Below are 18839 nucleotides of genomic sequence, written 5' to 3' on the forward strand. Positions count from 1 at the left end.
AGAAGCCCAGTGTACAATCAAAATGTAATTATTTTGGAAGTATGAGTTTATTTTTCGAAGTATTAATTGAGTTGGGATTCAACTGCTTTGTTAATTTAATGTTGATTTGAAATACTTTTAAGATTTTCAACAGGCCATTTTGAGCAGCAGCTTGAACAAATAACACTTTGAGATGTTGGTGATGAACAGCAAAACTTTGTGCATGTGTCAAACTGTGTTTGGTAATTGCATATGTGTTTGTAGGAGGGTTGCATGTAGTGTGAGCATTTGAACACCAATAATGAAGAATTAAAAAAATAACATAAAAGGTAAAAAAAAATAACAAAAAAACTGCATTTAACGAAGATCTCTCACGATATACTTGGGCCATGAATTATTTAGGAGAAAAGCTTGATATACCAGCTTTCATTTTGTATGTGTCTTTGCTCTAAGCCATTCTCTCTACAGTCATTTTATTATCCACCCTGGATTTTGGGAAAGGCAGAATTGATCAATAACATCTTTAGGACAAAGAACCCAAACTACTCCTAACAATAGAGCTTCATCAGGACGGACCACACCGCAGACAATGATGACCAGCGGTGAGAGGGATCATAGCTTCTCTAGAATCCCATGCAAAACCAGGACTGAAATAATGACTCTCCCAGCTACAGTTTGAGCTTACGCACACCTCTTTCTGTGTGTCCCCATTTCTTTGTAAAACATGTCATATCATGTCTTTTTCATGTTCGTACCCTGAAGATGGTTAAGGGTGTACTGAACTGCTGTCTTCCCAGGCATGTCTACGCCGTATATACAGTCAATCTTCTTTCTCCACCCTTCATCGTGTATTTTTATGTAGTGTATAGGTATCAGTAGGAATCTCAGGAGTTTAGCCCTACAATGTAAATCTTTTTCTTTTTCTTTTCGTGGGCCTGGGAGCTATCCCTGAGCTCTTCAGCCCAAGGGGAGCACTCTACCACTTGAGCCACAGTGCCACTTCTGGTTTTCTGGTGGTTAATTGGAGATAGGAGTCTCACAGACTTTCCTGCCCAGGCTGGGTTTGAACTACAATCCTCAGATTTCAGCCTCCAGAGTAGCTAGGATTACAGATGTGAGCCACTGGCACCTGGCTTCCAGCATAAACCTTTAATTTCAGTCTTAGCTTGGTGGCCTAGAGAAAATGTGTCATTTAGGCAATTAGCCCTTCTCAGCTTGTCAAACCTGGATGGAAAGGAAAGGTGGAATGGTTTCCTGCAGTAGCTAGAATTACTTCTCCCAGAGACCTTATCTTCCTACTTTGGTAATCACTGATTGCTTTTGTTGTGTGTGTGAATTAAGCAAAAAAGTTGGTAGGACCAGAGACAGGGAATTGCAAGAGTTTGGGATCTGGAGCCTAACATTCCAATTTCATAATCTCTCACGTTGGAAAGGCATAAACTTAGGTCATGAATGTAGTACATAAATTACACAGTTCTCTGTGTAATTTAATCAGATACCTGGATTTTCTGTTAAGGGAGTCAAGCAGCCCAGGGAAATTGACCCTTTAGATCTCATTGCTAATTCCCTTTTACATAGAGCTTTGATCCTGTTGAGAGGGAAAAACAGAGAGCCCAGGAGGTGTGTGTGTGTGTGTGTGTGTGTGTGTGTGTGTGTGTGTGTATGTGTGTGTATATGTGTGTATGTGTGTGTGTATATATGTGTGTGTGTGTTATATATAACATATATATACATACATATGTGTGTGTAATATATATATGTATATATATATATTACACACACACATTTTGGCCCAATGAGAAATAATCAAGTGTTAAAATCAAGATTTAGCTAAAGCCAGATACAATTATACAATGAACTTCTGGGGTTAGAGGCAGAGCTCAAGTGGCAAAGCACCACATTTCTGAAACAATCAGTAAAGATTAGAAATAGGATCTCACTCATCCCTACTACTCTGCTTGACTTGTTCTTTACAGGGTAACAGACATGGTGGTTGTTGATATTTTCTTAAAATTGTTTAATAACTCCCAATCTATCTTTCTGCTTTCCCTGTATTGAGCAATTTGAAATTTCTAAATGGTTTTGTGCATAGAATTAGCAGCTTTTGGCATCACTATTAATTTCTATAGAATTTTACTTTTATGATAATAAATGTATATTTAGATTGCAACTGTGGAGTCAAACTTCATCACCTAAGAAAAATTCCCCTCCCTACAGAGTCTTTCTAGATTTGAAAGTAAGCAATCACGTGAATTCAAGTGGCATGGTTTATTTATTTTACCGCTCCAGCTTCCCTTCCTAGAAAAACTAGTGATTCAGACAAAAAACAAAATCATTGATCACACATAAGGTTGCAGGGTACCAGAAACAATGTTGAAAGGAGCTTTCAGGTACTTCATCTTGTAACGGCCACAGGTCACACACCAAGACTGAGGGCTGATTTGGGTGCATCACAATGTTATTTGTAAAATGCAGCTGTTGCTTCTGCAGGGGATGAATTGGCACTGGTAAGGCTTTGGGGCCATGTTCCTGTGTGCAGTGTGGAGTACAAACGTTTTACACTGGGAGAGCTGACATGGGACCACACAAAGTGTCAGGACAGAATCCAGCCTTAAGTTGCTCACTCTGACCCGTATCTTGCCACATTGACATGGGAAAACTAGAGGAGACGGGCCTGTCAGTCACAGCTGGAACTAGTGGGAACCATGAGCCTTAGGAACCTAAAACCCTAGCAGAAAGCCTGTAGTCTGAAGATAAGGAGAGGAATGAGGTAAAGCTCCTTCCTTTCACCGCGTGTTGCCTTGCTCTGGGAGTTACATCAACTTGAGTTCCAGACTGGGACCAATCCTTCTGAGCCTGTTTTCACTGGGGGTTGGTAGAGTCTGCCTGATGGGTAACAAAGTACACTGCTGACTCCAATGAAGGCCTGGCGGGCTTCAGCTCCTCACAGGGGATCGTGTGTTCTTTCCAAGCTTTAAGCTCCCCTGCCCCCCCCCCCACGTTCCTGTACTTTCAGGGTGTTTATTGTGCTCAGAGCGCAAAATGTAGCACAGTTGGCTCATTCGTACCTCACCAGCCCATCACTAGGGCTCCAAAGGTGGAACTTACCATCATTAAATACATTTGAAGTCTTCCACACTTGAGTAGAGCAAACATCAAAAATTAATGCCTCTAATAATAAAAGCCAGGATAACAATGCAGTTAGGGCTAATTATAATTTATTACAAACTGATGGTGTAGTAAGTGCTCCAAAGAACATTAAGGTAAAAAATGAATCTTCTCTGGATAGGTGAGTGGGATGAATGATTTCCCAGTCCCAATGTTAGCAGCGCATTTATGCTTAGATACAAAGCGATCAGCAGGACCACTGGCTTCCTGGTTATAGCCTCTGTCTGCCCCATAACAGATGGGTCGGGGTTGGGGGATGCCGGGGGTGGCAGGGGAAAGGGAAGAGAAAGTCTTTGAACCACTTAAAGCAGGTGATGATAACTATTTCCTCTGTGACCCACGAGGTTATGATCCTTATGGCTAGTGACAAAGGATATTTGATATTACCAGTTATCTTTTCTGGGTATATCAGTCTCTCTACAAGGTAATAAGTCTCTTGAGATTTAGACTGTACAGTCATAGTGTCTTAATGACTTCATGCTTTCAGATCTTCAAAAAGGAATTGTGTGTATGTATGCATATCTTTTAGCCAATATCAAATTGTGAACTTTTTTTTTCTTTCTGGAATTGAGGTATGGACTCATGGCCTTGTGGTTGCCCAGCAGATTCTCGACCACTTGAGCCACACTTGGACCATGTTTTGCTTTAATTGTTTTCTCTATAGCATTTTGTGCTTCTTGTTTTGGAGTTGGCTTTGGATTGTGATCCTACTATCTATGCCTCCGGTATAGTTAGAACTACATGTGTATACCAGCATGCCCAGTTTATTGAAATGGGTTCTAGTTACATTTTTGTCTGCACTGGCCTTCAGTTGTGAGTCTCTCATTTTCCACCTTCCAAGAAATTAGGATTATAGGGATAATATCTGCAATTCCTACTTCAAATAGTGTGCTATCTGAAGTCCAAGATGAGTTTTGTCTATAAATAGCCATAGGATACTGTCCTTCCTACAACTATTTAATTGATTATATATCAAGTTTTATTAACTTTTCTCATGGCTGTGATATTCTTACCCATTAATTAGACACATGGTTCTCTATTCACTCATTCACATTATGCTGAGTACCAAAGATACAGAGAAAAACTGACAGGTCTGTGCCTTCTTGGAATATGAGATAGACAATGATCTATGAACTGTCAGGATAACTTCAGAACACAATAAGGGCTGGAAGGTAAATTTGGAGTAAAACTGAGTGGGAGAAAGGGGAGAAATTTCTCTCATAGGGAGAAGACCTGCGCATGAACTATAGGTATCTTTGGACAATGCTGGAGGTTAAACCCCAAAGCTTACCAAATTTACTATTTAGTCAGTCATCATTCATTGGTCACCATTTGAGCCCATGAAGGTGGGGCTCTGATTGGAGGATTTAGTGATCCACGTGGTATAATCCTTGTCCTGAAGCGATTAACAATCTGGTGATAGAGAATAACCCAGAGATATGAAATTACAATAGATTCTGATGGATCTAGAATTAAGGAAACACAATTACAGCTCTCTTCCTATCTGCCCAGTTTCTGAGCGGGGACCCTCAGTGGCTACTTGTGGAGCTACATTGAATAGAAAGGGCCAAAGAGAAATCATAGACAGAAAAGGGAAGCAGGCTGGTAGCAGAGAGGCAGAAGTCACTGTGCACTCGAGTACCTTACTTCTTTAAATAGGACTCTGGTCAGGAGCCTTCCTGCAGCCTCTTTCTCCATTTGAATTCACTCTCTGTAGAATTAATTGACAAAGTCTTTCAGAAAGCAGCAGGGAAAGATTACTTGCCCAGAAGACATTCTGACTTAGTGAGGTTTGTCCTTATGACACATGGTTGAAAAAAGGAACCGGACTTTAAATCCTTCCTATTTCCCATAGATCTGCTTAACTCAATTTTATGTACATACGTACATACATACACGCACAGAGAAATGCACAGTACATGAATATATGCATTTGGTTGTTTTGATGAACTTGAGGACTAGAACCAAAAAGGGGAATGGCTTGGGGTTTCTAAAAGGCTGTATTCTCTGTCCCCTAAAAGGTGTGACACAGGAATGTCGAAAGACAATTTAAAAGGAGAAAGGCAAGATTATATGTTCCTCCTGGTAACTGCATATAAATTGCTTCCTTGCCTGTAAGATCAAGTTCCATGGGGATCAGCCAGAACCCAGCTGAATATTGTTGGTTCTGGTGCATGGAGTGAATTGAGCTCTTCCCCCGCCCCCCTGGCCCCCAGTACTTGGTTGATTGTGTCTAGAATACCAAGCACAGGAGGTGGGCATTAATTAGGGCTAACGGCCTATAATTGGAGCTGCCTTTATTCCTCCTTCCATTCTCCAGTCTTGAGACTGTCAGAAGGCTCGCTTTCACTGAAGCGTCATAATTAACACCAAGCCTAATGTGAAAGGCAGATGAAGTTGAAGCCCAAAATAGCTCCGAGCTACCCAAGGGTGTATGTGTGCAGAACTGTAGGAAGCAGGCGTGGGAAAAGAGGAGGCTACCATTTCATTTGACCTCCAAATGCTTTCCTTTCAAGAGGGAGCTGGGGGGTCAGCCCAGTGATCCCCTCCTCTTGTGAATGAGGACTTAGACACACTCCACTATTCACCAGTGGACGGAGGTCTCACCATCCTGGGATTTGAAAGTCGCAGGAACCTCACAGGGCAAGTCTCAAATTGCATTCCCCTTTTCTGGTTTGGAAGAGATTTTTGTCCTCGCGAGGCTGATATCTTTTTACTTTTTTTTTCTTTTGAGGGTGGAAGCTCAGGAGCCTAGGAGGGCTGGTAAATGTAATAATATCTGTAAAGTCCTCAGAGTGCCTTGGAAGAAAATTCAAGGTATTTCTCTTATTACTGCTAGTCTTCCAATTCCCCTGAACTCTAAGAACCCATTTAAGTGATTACTTCATGAGGAGGCTAGTAGAAAAGCAAGACTAATATATTTCTTCCCGTGGCAGCTCCCACACAGCAAAAGACCCCAGGTGCCCTTACAATCACTCTCATATTCTCCCTCTCTCCCTCTTGGTTCTACTTAGGATATAATGAACTAAACAGCTGAAATCTATCTCCTAAGAAGAAGAGATTCCACCGAACCTTTCAGCAGGTGGGTTGCAGCACCCCTTACATGTGTGCACAAATATTTACTTCAATCTTAACAGCCTGGAACTGGGGGCAAAGTAAGATAAGAGGAATGTATCTGCCACATCTTGACTCTTGGTATTTATTAAAGAGAGAAGGCTAATAAGAGAAAACTGTTGAATGGTCTCTTTTATTTGAAATATCATTTCCATCTCGAGTCATTCATTGGAAGAGGGTGCCTAAATATATAGTGTGCTCCTGTTGCAAATAAAAGGAGTCCCAGAGATGATGCTAGATGTATAGAGAAGAGAAGGTAGAGCTTTATCTCTGATTGGGGGATGATTGATAGGTTGTAGATGCATGGGCTACAGGCTGCTACCGGTGCTCCTTTGACGGGGCCACTCCAAGCCATATGGCTTCCTCCAGTGAAGATGAGAACTGACATTGACATCAAGCTATTCATAGGTAACAGCAGATCTGCAAATTCTGGAGGCAACCACATACAGAAAACAGCTACGTTGTTTATGGAGATTGTTTCCATGCCCTGGTGCTTTGCTTTGCTTTGTGATCCTCTCATTTGAGCAATGATCTACAAAGCCATTAGGTTGCTCTCTCCTACATTTCTCTGGGTCATCTGGACTTTTATTCTGACGCTTGTTCCCAGTGGTAATTAAAATGGGCCTGAATTAATAATTAGCCATTATCTTCTGATTTTTTTTCAAACTCGCAATGACATTTAATAATTCACCTGAGCTGAAACATCTGCAAATAGTCTAATCCAAAGCCAGTTAATGTAAACATCTTAGGGTTATTTGGGAAAGAGTTACTATGTGGATCAGAGTATAATCATGGTATTCTGGAGCTGGCTGGGTCTATGTGGCTACATTGGGAGGTGATGTTGAGATAGCACATACTGGCTGGTATTAATACACTCTGATGGGTGGGTTCCTGATGAACCATGCATTCTGTTGCCTGAATAGCCTATCTGTATGCAGCTGAGCATTTCGGTATTGGGGTAACACAAATCTGTTTTGAAGATGAATGTGTTGTTCTTCAATTCCTGAACTTTGAAAGACTGTTGATAAACCTTGGCATTTCTGAATTTTCTGCGTAATAAACATGAGTTGCATAGTACTGTCCCTATTTTATTGCTAGCTTTAATAAAACGTTTAAGCTCTAGAATCATGAGAAAATGGCCTGCTTTCAAGAAGCCATGGATTTTATATATCAGGTAACCAGGAAGAGATTAGAAATGGTCTGTCTGAAAACCAGTTTTGAGGGACTTTTAACAACTGTGGTGCTGTATATGGAACAATACAGCGTCTTGGGTTCAAGTTTCATCCTTGTTGTTTAAGCACTTGTGTAATCTTGGATAGCTCGCCTCAGCTCTATCCTTTTTTAATCTGAGAGAGAAGAAGAAAGGTAGAGATTCAGGCTGTATTTTTGCTCCACGACCCTCAGATTGTCTAGTTAGCTTTTTTTCATGGTTTCAAGATACTCCTGAAACTCCTAGCCTTTCAGGATTACACAGCAATATCTGAAGGCAAACACAGGGCCAACTATCTATCCTTCACACATTCTAAGAAGTATTAGCTGAGAGATGTCCTTTTAGCTTATATATACCCAGGGGAATAAAACACTACCAGTTAGAGTATGACACACAGTTGATTTTAAGTTGCATCCCAAGTTATCTGATCTAAGAAATATAATATCCAGCATATTTTCTTAGCATCTCACAGAATAACTCTTGAGATGTTCCATGTGGGGACATTTAAACCATTTCCTGAAGTCCAACTGTTTCTATCTTCTCTTGTGTGTGTTCTGTTTCTTTCATCCCTTGGGCCCGTGGATGTTTGTGCTGTTGCAGGGCTTGGGGCTAGCTCTGTGCAAACCAAAATCATTTTGCTAAGTCTCTGGGTCCTTTCACCACGTTTGCCCTTAGGAGAAGCACTGTGAGAGCAGTTATGCCTTATAAGACAAGCATTTGTCAATGAAAACAGGAAGTGAGAAGTGAGATGATGCCTTTTCGGGGAGTGTCAGGTTTTGGTGTGGCTTGGTGGAGGCATCTCAAGTGGCTGAGTGACCCATGTCTGTGTGATACAGCGAGAAACTTAGAAGCTAATTCTTTAATACTTTCTATTTCATCTGTCTTACTTTTCTCTTCATACTTTTCACTCTGGTACAATATCTCCCAATATGATATTAGCCCTGAAGCATCTTCTCAGATCCAATTTTCTTGGGAAACGTACTAAAACAACCACCGTGATTACCTAAAGCCACTCAAGATTAATTTTAGTTTCTTAAAGTTGAAATGATTTTTCAGAAGAAAACCAGAATTGTGTCATCCTGAAAGGGAAATGACTTGGCTGTTGATTCCATAATCAACGGTGCTTTGTTAGTACTTTCTCTACTTCACTGGGACGTTACAAGAGTTAAATTGGTTAATGATCTATGTACATGCTTAGGTAACAAATAAATAAAATGCAAGGTGGTCCCAGTCTTTGAAACCAGGGAAAACACAGCCTTGAACCCTGGACCTTGATGGGAGTAGAAACCATGATGGTTTCTATACCTTTGGGCTTTTCTTTTCATTGAAGAGTAACACATGCTCACAGATGAATAGCTTTATTTTTCTGGTCCTGTTTAACCCAAGAAATGCAGAATCCTTCCCTATATTATGCTTTCTCCATCCGTGTTAAACTGGCATTGTCATTGCTGGTATTATCCCATCTTAACGACTAGCTTTCACTGAAATGACTGATCATGATGGCCTCTTTCTTGAATGGTTCAGCCACACCCTAAGTGCCCTCTTCTGAACAGGATTTCTTGTTGATTTGAAAGTGGATAGGTCAAACAAATTCCAAACCTTCATATTCTAGTTACATTTAACAATCCGTTCTACCACTCATCTATCTCCTGTTACACTTTTACCATAAGCAATCAGAAGAAACCAAGCTGCTCCTCCAGTGCTGTATAGATAACCTTTCAAGCTAACTTCCCAGTTTCATTGTGTGTGTTAATTCTACCTTCCATGAAAACTCTAGAAAACAGTTTCGCTGAATTCTTTTCTACTTCATTGCAAGGATCAGCTTTTCTTCAATTTCTATTAATATGTTTCTTATTTCTGTCTGAGCTTATACCAGAGTTGTGGTTAACCTTCATATTTCCAGAGAAGGTCTCAGAATTCTTCCAGACTCTATTATTACTTCATTTTATAGCCATGTCCGTGGTTTTAGGTATTCCATCTAAGTATCTGTTACTTTTCTTCTTAGTATTAGTTAGCTTGGACTGCCATAATAAAATACAATGGACTGGGTGGTTAAACAACTGACATTTATTTTCTCACAGTTATGGAAAATCTATGCTCCAGGTACTGACTGATTTAATTCCTGATAAGGCCACTCTTTCTGGCTTTCAGACAGCTACCTTCATGTTGTGTGCTTACATGGTCTTTCTATAGGGCCTGAGGAGAAAAAGAGTGAACAAGCCCTCTAATGCCTCTCTTCTTATTATTAGGATACTAATATAGCCTAAAGATTCCAACCTTACCCTAATTACTTCCACTGGTTCTATTTTCAAATACTGTCACACTAGGAGTTATGACTTCAGCTTATAAACTTTGAGAGACAAACAAACATTCAGTCCATTAATTTTCCTTTACCTTCTTTTTTCCTTCCTTTCTTCTATTAATCATTTAAAAAATAAACTAATCACCCTGTATTGAGTTTCTTCTCTGAATGAGCTACACTGTTAAACATTACTGATAAAAGATGAGCTAACATTTAGGCCTTGCTTCAGAGATCTAGTAGGGAAGGATAAATTAGAAAATAAGAGGACATTATAGTGTGAGAATATGAAATTTATGCATGAATGCTGTGAAAGTTACAGCAGTTTATATATATATGTGTGTGTATTTATTTACATATCTATCAGTAAATACATATCTATCAGTATATACATATATATACACATATATGAGTATATAGCATAAATATAAAACTGTAACTGGAGTGTTGGAGCAGATTTAGGCTTGGGACAGAGGGTATCACAGGCAGAGGGTATCACGCAGGAAGACTGTGACATTTGTGACATAGGGTATGTAGGAAAATAGTTTTCCTTGAATGGAGAGACATGATAATATGGGGAAATTCAACAGATGAGACTTGGAAGATGAGAAAGAGGTAGATCTGGAGTCTTCTCTTGTGTCATGGTGTAGTGTTGTGTGGGAATTCAGTTGCAAGGAAACAGAGGAGCCACATTTTTTTCCAGAGTTAGAATTGCATATCTTTATTGCAAAGCTGGCATCTGCAGGTGGACTCCTGTCTCAGAGATCTGCAGTCCAGTACAGAGCTTGAACCGTGCCATATGACAAAAGCCATATGAATGGGTGGGTGCACTGATGCCCAACAAAAGCAGACCATAAACACAGCACAGAAGCAAGGCTTTTATATTCTTTGAAGCCGGGCTCTACTAGCCCGCCAGGAGCTAGGCATCTGCAATTTCAAGGATGGCTTGTGTCACCTCTAAGCCTTTGAAGCTGGGTAGAAAGCCCCTGTCACCTAGCTAGGCACCAGGATGGGTTTTGAGAACAAGGTGATATTACTTAGACCCAGTCTCTTTACTACAGTAGGATTTGACTTTATCCTGAAGACATTTAGCAGTTATGAAGGTTTTAAACAGAGAAGTCACATATGACATTGTACATTTTTAGAATGTGAATAAATTTAGGAATGTAAAATGCACACAGGTAAATTTGAAAGACAAGATGATTATGATAAACTTTACTCTCAGTGCTGCTGGACTTAATGATGACAGGAATACATAGTAAGAATTTTTAGGCCCATAAAGAATGTTACATAGAAATTGAGATAGCAAGCTATTGAGATTCTGATCAAGTAAATGAGTATACACTATGTTCAAGTGAAGATTCTCACTTTAGGGAGAGATAGGCTCTGGAAACATTATAACTAGCTAACTTTGACAATGATAATGAAACTTTTACCCTTTTAACAATTCATCTATCTAGTATGCGCTCTTTTCCTTTTACATGCCAAAATCAAGATGAGCAACTCTTCTAAAATGAGATTGTGTACTGGATGTGAGGAAGAGCCTTAACCCCCTGTGACAAAAATGTGTCTTTCTGTAGGTGATGGTGACAAACACTATATGGACATGAGCTGTGCATTTAGAATAGAATATTAAAAAAAAATTTTCCCCTGACCTTAAATTATAAGCCAGGAGTAAATGGGACTACCATGAGACTTTCTAAATTTTCCTGAAGATTTGCCATTTAGGACTCATTACTCAAAGATTCCCTTTCAGAAGTGAAAATGTATTCATTTACTACCATATGGATAGATATAACACTAATATTTCTTCTCATCTCATTAAAAAAAGAAAGCAAAAAACAAAACCTCAGAGCATCCTGTTCACTCATTCTTTCTCCAAGGCTGGAGGAAGGGCTTTTCATGTGCATGATACATTCTTTTGCCAAAAGCCAGTAGTGCCCAGTGTTTTTAGCTCCTTTTGAAAGTCAATTACTGATGTTGCTTTTCCTTGAGACCTATGCTGCCTCACCCACTGGCACTGGCATATTTCTGGGTTCTCTGGGGACCCATGAAAGAGTTACTGGGGCTATTTCTCTTTCATCTACCTTCTTACAAATTAACTGCCTAGATTCCTCGAAAGAGTTCTATTGTTTACTTTGTAAATTTATTACCATTTTGAATTTGGTCATCCTATCCTTTCTAAATATTAGACTTGTTGGGATGCATGTTAATTCCAAATCCCCCCACTTCACAGGTTCGGCATATCACACCTGGGTTGTCTTGAGTGATTCTGGAGAGAACATGAATGGAGTCTTTCAGATGTAGAACAAACAGGCCTGCTATGCAGGAGTAATGCTATACTATGATGCAGAATTTATAGGCACATCATGATGAATGCCGTACTCAGAAGAGCTATAATTCTGGTTGACAGAGTGTGATTGCCTGATTTTAAATCCAGACAGATTATAGGGTAAAAACAACTTCTGGCGGGAATGTCTTAATAGTTTATTTATTAAACACTTAAGGAGAATTTTTAAATTTACTGAAGAAAAGAATGGGTGGTGTCAATTCTATTTCTTTCATCATTTAAATATTGAGTTTCTGTGGTACAAGGTGATAAAAATGGATACGAACAGACTGGTTCTCATTTATCAAATTGCTACATTCCTTATATTTTCTGCCAAGGGAGATTATATCTATTAGGACCAAGTATGACACACGTACATAAGCATTAATAGTTAAGGAGAAAAGCTCAGTTTATATGTAGTGATAAATTGAAATAGGACTGAATTTTATCACACATCTTCTAACTTCATTTTTTTAAGCTAAGAGCACTTGCTATTCAGAGCAGGAATAGCAGAAATGATTAGGCATTCAAATAATTGAAGAAAGGTCTTCCAGACTGCTCAGAAAATTATTGTTTCTCCTCTTAACAAAGTAAAACTACACTTATGAGTAGGAGTAGGCATTTGAAAAAATAAAAGGCAGTCACTTGACTAGTTAGTCTATACTGCAAATCTGTGTACAGAGGAAGCTAAGGGGGTAGAAATAGAGTAGAAAAGTGATGGAGATATAAGTAGACAGATGCTGAAGTTCACTGGAACTGATGGTATAGCTGCCTGGAGGGGGGTGGGCAGTCAGTGGCTTGACAGAGGCGAATTTCAGTACAATCTAGTCTTGGTACTTGGTCATTTTTTCCCCTATGATTGACTTTATTATTTCATGCAATATATGTGTGTATATGTGTGTGTGTATTTCCAGATCCAATGACATAAATATTAAGAAAACTTTCTTCAAAAATATGTTAATTTGATGGTACAAGGTAGATGATGGAAACACGGCACCAACAGAGCTCTCTCTCTGAAGAAGCAGAGTTTTTAGATTCCACCAAGCTATCCACATCTAGAGAACCACACCACAGTAAGCTATAATTATACAGAGAGAAGAAGGAAATTACAAGCAGCCTGCATAAGAAGACAGATCCCAGTTCCCACTGGTGGTAGCGGCTGTGGTAGTAACAGGCAAGGGAGACAAGATAAAGTTGGTACCAGCAGTGACACAGACAGACAGCCACAGACAGATGCAGAGACAGCCCAAAACACCAAGGGAAAAGGTGAGTACCCCACAAAAGACAACCTCCCTCCCTCCTAGAGACAGTAGAAGGAAACTCTCCCTCTACCGAGAAGAACGCCATTTTCCAACCTGGCAGAGCACCTACCTGATTGGTAACACTTTCTGGAGATGCGGTGACATTTTTGAAGAGGGCAAATGGATCTGATATCCTTCCACCTCCCTTCTCTGTGGAAAACAAACAATCAAACAAAAGAAAACACCCCAGGGAAGCAGCACCTATCCTCTGCAGTGAACACAGACAAGCTCAGTATTCTAGACATATTGCAGCTCAATCCACAGCTAGCTGGGCACCTTGGAATTATAAAACCAAAAATCTCTAAAATCACACACACACACACACACACACACACACACACACACACACACACACAACTGGACAGGTCATAGAAGTGTGCTGCAGTATTGCCCAAACCTAAGCTCGCTGCAGAGATTCCCTCCCACCCACCCCTCCCACCCCCCAAGTCCTGGGGCTTTAACTCAGGGCCTGGGCACTGTCCTTGAGTTTCTTTTTACTCAAGGCTAGCACTCCCCATTTGAGCCACAGAGCCACTTCCAGCCTTTTCTGTTTATGTGGTACTGAGGAATCGAACCCAGGGCTTTGTGCATGCTAGGCAAGCACCCTACCACGAAGCCACATTCATTCCCTGTTGCAGAGATTCTAAGCAGCAGAAAACAGCCATCTTCTTCCTGCTCTACCACACAAAACAAATCCCCCCCTCCCACCAAGGCTGGGAGGAGGCCTACAAAGACTCCAAGATTGTAAGGCAGAACCCAAACAAAGGCCCTCTCAAACAAACTGATTTGAAAATTCATCTGTTGACTTTGAGTGATAAGTTAGGTTCAGGCAGGCCTGAGTGTGTGAATAAAGGTTACACCCGCACTCCATATCAAGAAGGCTTCTGAATCGCACTAAGCCACAGGAAAGCTGATCACTGAAAGGAAATCAAAGACTCCCCCAAGACACTAAATAGCTGACATCAAGCAGACACAAGGACCCCCAAACAAATTAGAGAACTTTTTTTTTCTTTTTCTTATTCATTGCTGATCTGTTTAGTCTTTGATATATAGTCTACAGTGATTACTAGGACTCTCTTAATTGCATGTTTATTTAATTCAGGTTATATTTTTGATTGTTCAAATTTCTATTTCTCTATCATTCTTAGCATTTTTTAATTATTTTATAATATATGTTTAATTTTTTATTTTTAGCTCTTAATCCTCTTCCTTCTGTTCCCTTCCTTTCTTTACTCATCTTTCTTATTTGCTCCTCCCTCTATTTTTTTATTATATTTCTTAATATTGTTTTGAATTTCACTTTAACCTGTTTTCCTTTATTTCCAGTACTTTTTTCCTTCATTTTCTTTAGTCTGTTGACCCCTAATTGTTTGTCTCTGAGTTAGACTGTTTTTGTTTTCATTTTGACTGTGTCTAATTGGCTCATCCTGTTATCCTTTCAGTTTGGATTGTTTTATCGCTTACAACAGATTTGCTCACTGGCTACAACTATACATAATCTCCTTTCCTGAACCACAATCCCTTCCCAGGACAAAGAAAAGCAGAGTTACGTAGGGGAATATCTATCTATGATTTTGAAACTCTAAAGTCTATACAATTACAGGGCTCTGGGTTGTTTTTTGACTTAAAATTGTGGTCTGTTTGTGGTATTTGATTTGCTTTCATTTCCAAATGGCCAGAATAAACCATAGAAACACAAGGAAAATGGCAAGTCAAGGAACCTCAACTCCCACACAAAATAACCTGGCAATAGAGCAGTCAATGAAAGATCTGGAAGTTAGCTCTCAAAATGCTTTAAAAATACCTCTGATAAATGTTGAATTAAAAGATAGACAACAATGATTGATAAAAAATGTACTCATTACCTTGCTCATGTAACTGTAACTCCTCTGTACAGTATTTTCACAATAAAAAAATTTATATATATGAAAAAAGATAGACAGCCTGCACATGGATATGTGTGAGAACGTTGAGGCTAACCAAAGATTATTAGAAGAATTCGTGGAATCCACAAACAGAAAGCTGAATGAAGCCCAAGAGAAGGAAAGGGAGTCCAATGAAAAAAACAGTTACCCAGCTGAAGGATTGAGAGAAGACACTCAAAAGCAAATCAGGGAAGTAAAGAAGTCCATACAAGATCTAAAACAAAGCTTCAATGAAGGGATTGAAACCATCAAAAAGAATCAATTAGACTCCTTTCGTAATAGCCTCAAAAATAGGAATTAACTAAAGATGAGAAGGACCTCTATCATGAAAACTTTAAAAAACACCTGAAAAATGAAATTAAAGCAGCTTTAAGAAAGTAGAAAAACCTGGATTGGGAACATTGTGAAAATGGCAATACTGCCCAAAGCTATCTCCAAATTCAACGAAATACTCATCAAAATCCCAACAATATTCTTCAATGATATAGAAGAAGCAATCCAAAAATTCGTATGACTAATAGAAGACCCCAAATAGTAAAAACAATCCTTAGTAGGAAGAACAGTGCTTGAGAAATATCAATATCAAACTTCAAACTCTATTACAAAGTTGTAGATATCAAAACAGCTTGCTCCTTGCCACATGAACAGGCTTGAGGACCAGTGGAATAGAATCGACTCATAAATAAACCCAGAGACCTATAGCCACCTAATATTTGATAAGGGAGCCAAAAACACAGGATGGAAGACAGACACCCTCTTTAATAAATGGTGCTGGCAGAATTGGCTATGGTTTTCATATCTTTTCCCCAAATAAGATGTTTTTCTGCTTTTATTTTATGGAATATATGAAATATATACCATTCACTTTTCATTAATTTTTGTCCTATTAACTCTTTCTCCTTACCTTTGGGTATTCCAAAATTAGAGATATGCTTGTTTAATGGTGTCCCAAAGATCACAAATGCTGTTTTCATTCATTCAGGGTTTTTGTTCATTTGTTTATTTGTTTTGTTTTTGAATGACAAGAGTATTTGAAAAGATATCTTCAGTTTCAGATATCAGTTCTTCCATTGTTGAGATTTACAACTGTATTTTTATTTGTCTGGTTGAGCTCTTTATTTCCGAGATTTTTGTTTGGTTATTTTTCAGATATTTTTGCTGAATTCATTATTCACATACTGCATTGCCTTCCCACTTCACTCAACCATTTATTTGAACCCTCTTGAATCTTTTTCATAATTATTAGAAAATATTCTTTATTAGGCATTTTTCCCATGTAAGATTCTTGGGGACCTGTTGCAAGAGGTTTAGATCCTTTTAGAAATACCACATTGTCTTATTTTCCATATTTCTTGTGTAGATTGAGATTTGTGTCCCTGGCTGATCCCTTTTATGGGATCCCTTTCCAAGTGAGCGCTGTGCTTGAAGATGTGTCTTGAATATCAGTTTGTCATAAAAGGTTGGTTTTATGTGTACAGGTGAGTTTCTTTGGCTATAATGCATGATTATGGGCCTAGCATATACCATGGCAGAATTAAGAGTGACCTACTGCCCCTGTAGGCTATGCAGATGTGGGTATATTCTAGCAGTTTTAGCAGGTGCGGTATAGATAGCAGTGGGTGTTGGGTGCTCAATATGTGAGAATGGTAGTTCCTGCCAGGTGGTGTGGTTTCCTCAAACACTGTTCATGCTGTCAGTGCTACTAGCAATGGTCTTTGGTATTGGCAGCCCCTGTGGTAGTGAAAGACTTTATCTAGGAGCAATATGGGATTTGCACAAGTAGGTTGGCATCAGGGATTATGCTTTTACTGTCAGCTGGGGGCAGAACAAGCCACATAGTGGAGCGGTGGTTGCTGCCACAAGGGTGAAATTCCTTTCATCCCTCATTGGTTATAGGTACCCAGGGGTGGGGTGATAACTTAAACTAAAGATTTTATTTCCCAACTTCTTCAGCTCTAGAAAGTCAAAGTAGTAGCTGGAGCCCCGGGGTTTCTTGCAGCCTCCTCAGCACACCCCTGTGAGTGTGGCAGCATTGAAAACGGTGATGTTTCCTCCCTTCCCTATTAGTACCAAATGCTCGAGTTTGATGCAATGGGGCTGTGTGAGGGGAATAGCATAGGTGTGTGCCTTCAGTCCCGATACTGCACAAGGACACACATGGCTGCCTGTGTGCCCTTGGTCTCAAAGCACAAGTCCTCTGACCTCTGAGTTCTTGAGGTTTGTGCTCCCTGGATCCTTTTATGTCACAATGCCCATCTCCTATGGTGCAGGATAACCAGTAAATTTAAGTCACAGCCACTTAACTTGGCCAGGTTTGATTGGATTCAAAAGGTAAGTGCCACTCAATTCATTGTAGTAGAGTATCTGCCAGACCTTCAGCATTAGCAAGATGGAGTGTTTTCTGACTGCTAGTACAACAGGTCACATCACAAGATCCTAGCTACAGCACCCTAGGTCTTTAGTGAGATGAGACTCCTTCCCCCAAATAAGGCTGCCATGCAGTGTTCAGGATATTTATCTAAGTGTGTTGAAAGCCTAGGAGGATTGGGAAGCTATTCAGTAGTCAGGATTGCCAACATCTACCCTGATAGCTTTCTGAGATTCCCCACGAAGGGGATACACCTTTCATTGGTTATGTAACTAGGGTGGGGAAAGCCAAGACATTTTGTTTCTCTTTCTGTGCTGTTATCCTAGGTGTTTAAATATGGCAGGATTCCAGTTTCTATCTTGTTAATTTTCAGTGTTTTCCTACACACTTGTTATTTTGGTTCTTTGCAGAAGAAAAGGTGATAGTGCTGGATGGTGCTATTTAGCCACCTTGAAATCTCTCCTTGTGGTTTAAATTTGAATTTCTTTGATAATGATTGTTTTCTTACACCTGTAGACCATTTGTATGCTTTTTTTTTTTTTTTTGAGAAATGTCTATTTGGATTCTTTGCCTCATTTTTAATTGGTTTCCTTGAGTTCTTTGAGTTGCAAAATGTATAAATATTTTGGGTATTAACCATTTGTCAGATGTATGGTTTGCAAATATTTTTATATATCTTTACTCTGTTGTTTCCTTTGTGGCATCTATACTTTTTAGTTTGATGCAGTCCCATTTGTCCATATTTTTGTCATCTATGTTTTGGGGTCATATCCAAAAAATCTTTGTCCAGATCAAAATAAAAACATTTTCCTCTGTGCTTTGATTCTAGTAACTTTATAGCTTCCAGTCTCACATTTGTTATCTTTATTTTAATTGACTTTTTAAATGTACAGTGTGAGATAAGGGTCCAATTACATTTTTCTACATGAACATATCCAGTTTTTCTAGCACTGTTCACGAAAGAGACTATTCTTTTTGTGTATTCTGGCAACTTTGTTAAAGATCACTTGATCACATATGCATGGATTTACATCTGAGTTTTCCTATGCTATTTTATGGATCTGAGTGTTCTTTATTTTTTGTTTTTGTTTTTTTCTGCTAGTATCATGTTGTTTTGTTTACTACAGCTCTATATTATATTTTGAA

This window comes from Dipodomys spectabilis, unplaced genomic scaffold (assembly GCF_019054845.1).
Source record: "Dipodomys spectabilis isolate Male_0828 unplaced genomic scaffold, ASM1905484v1 ptg000019l, whole genome shotgun sequence".
Taxonomy (NCBI): domain Eukaryota; kingdom Metazoa; phylum Chordata; class Mammalia; order Rodentia; family Heteromyidae; genus Dipodomys; species Dipodomys spectabilis.